Raw genomic sequence first — 2330 nt, forward strand, 5'->3', positions numbered from 1 at the left:
GCATGTCTCGAGCAGGTTTCAGACATTATATTGCAAAATATGTGCGAGGCAACGCAGTGAGATCTGGCCGACACATGAACTCGAGATGAAAGAGGAAAAGAGAAGGCAGATTTCTTCCCGACTTCTTTTATTCAGCCTGCAAAAAAGCACAGGCTCCACTCAAGCATTCAGATAAATCCCAACTTTTAATAATACAAAAGGACGCAATGCCTCAACGGATGTTTGATATAGTTGCAAGGTAGGCTAAAGCAAGAAACAGCCTGTGCCTGCCCCAGAAACAGGATAGGAAAAATCTAAATGTTCATGGTTAAGCTACATCACAAAACCAAAGATGAACACCACTCCGAAAAGCGTTGATGAAAAATGTGTGTAGGCTATGACTCCATATAATGAAAACCTAGTTCCAAATCCACGCCGTCTTTTAATTAGAGAAACGTACACCCCTTGTTGCATTCAACGAAAGATGAGGGTTGTGGTGCTGAACGGACAGCACCAGTCTCTCTGAGTGCACACTCCTCACACTCCCTCCCTCCCTCCTCCTCTCTCTCTCTCTCTCTCATCATCCCCCTCCCACTGTCTTTGAGACAAGACTCTTGCACTCCCTAGTCCCTTTTCTTTCTTTATATTCTCCTCCTTGATCCCAGATGCAGGACTGCTACAGGGAGATCAACATTGATTCTTGACAATTACTGTACATGTTCTGTATTCAATAAAGCTCTTGAATTCCTATATGCCTAAAACACAAGTCATTGAATGAGTGCCACTGCAACTTAATGTGTTATTTTTGAAATTGTGTTCAGAGGAGGATGAGAGGAGAGCCTGCAGTATATGCAAGGTTATACAGACTCCTTGTCATGGTTTTGTATTAAACATTAAATAACATTCATTAGTTCGAAAGGATGCACAGGTGAATGCAGCTAAATTGACGAGGGGTGTGTTGCGGACAGCTGTTTGGGCTCTGTCAGCACCATGGACAGGTCACATACTGGCTTCCACACAGGTGAATCACCTACATGACAACACACTTATTTTGAGCATGAAGTTGAGTCAAGTTACTATTTGTAACAGTTAGTGCGCCATATATATATATATATACAGTGGGGCAAAAAAGTATTTAGTCAGCCACCAATTGTGCAAGTTCTCCCACTTAAAAAGATGAGAGAGGCCTGTAATTTTCATCATAGGTACACTTCAACTATGACAGACAAAATTAGAAGAAAAAAAATCCAGAAAATCACATTGTAGGATTTTTAATGAATTTATTTGCAAATTATGGTGGAAAATAAGTATTTGGTCAACAACAAAAGTTTCTCAATACTTTGTTATATACCCTTTGTTGGCAATGACAGAGGTCAAACGTTTTCTGTAAGTCTTCACAAGGTTTTCACACACTGTTGCTGGTACTTTGGCCCATTCCTCCATGCAGATCTCCTATAGAGCAGTGATGTTTTGGGGCTGTTGCTGGGCAACACAGACTTTCAACTCCCTCCAAAGATTTTCTATGGGGTTTAGACCTGGAGACTGGCTAGGCCACTCCAGGACCTTGAAATGCTTCTTACGAAGACACTCATTCGTTGCCCGGGCGGTGTGTTTGGGATCATTGTCATGCTGAAAGACCCAGCCACGTTTCAACTTCAATGCCCTTGCTGATGGAAGGAGGTTTTCACTCAAAATCTCACAATACATGGCCCCATTCATTCTTTCCTTTACACGGATCAGTCGTCCTGGTCCCTTTGCAGAAAAACAGCCCCAAAGCATGATGTTTTCACCCCCATGCTTCACAGTAGGTATGGTGTTCTTTGGATGCAACTCAGCATTCTTTGTCCTCCATACACGACGAGTTGAGTTCTTACCAAAAAGTTATATTTTGGTTTCATCTGACCATATGACATTCTCCCAATCTTCTTCTGGATCATCCAAATGCTCTCTAGCAAACTTCAGAAGGGCCTGGACATGTACTGGCTTAAGCAGGGGGACACGTCTGGCACCTCAGGATTTGAGTCCCTGGCGGCGTAGTGTGTTACTGATGGTAGGCTTTGTTACTTTGGTCCCAGCTCTCTGCAGGTCATTCACTAGGTCCCCCAGTGTGGTTCTGGGATTTTTGCTCACCTTTCTTGTGATCATTTTGACCCCACGCGGTGAGATCTTGCGTGGAGCCCCAGATCGAGGGAGATTATCAGTGGTCTTGTATGTCTTCCATTTCCTAATAATTGCTCCCACAGTTGATTTCTTCAAACCAAGCTGCTTACCTATTGCAGATTCAGTCTTCCCAGCCTGGTGCAGGTCTACAATTTTGTTTCTGGTGTCCTTTGACAGCTCTTTGGTCTTGG

The sequence above is a fragment of the Oncorhynchus clarkii genome, chromosome 26 (genome assembly GCF_045791955.1).
Source record: "Oncorhynchus clarkii lewisi isolate Uvic-CL-2024 chromosome 26, UVic_Ocla_1.0, whole genome shotgun sequence".
Classification (NCBI taxonomy): domain Eukaryota; kingdom Metazoa; phylum Chordata; class Actinopteri; order Salmoniformes; family Salmonidae; genus Oncorhynchus; species Oncorhynchus clarkii.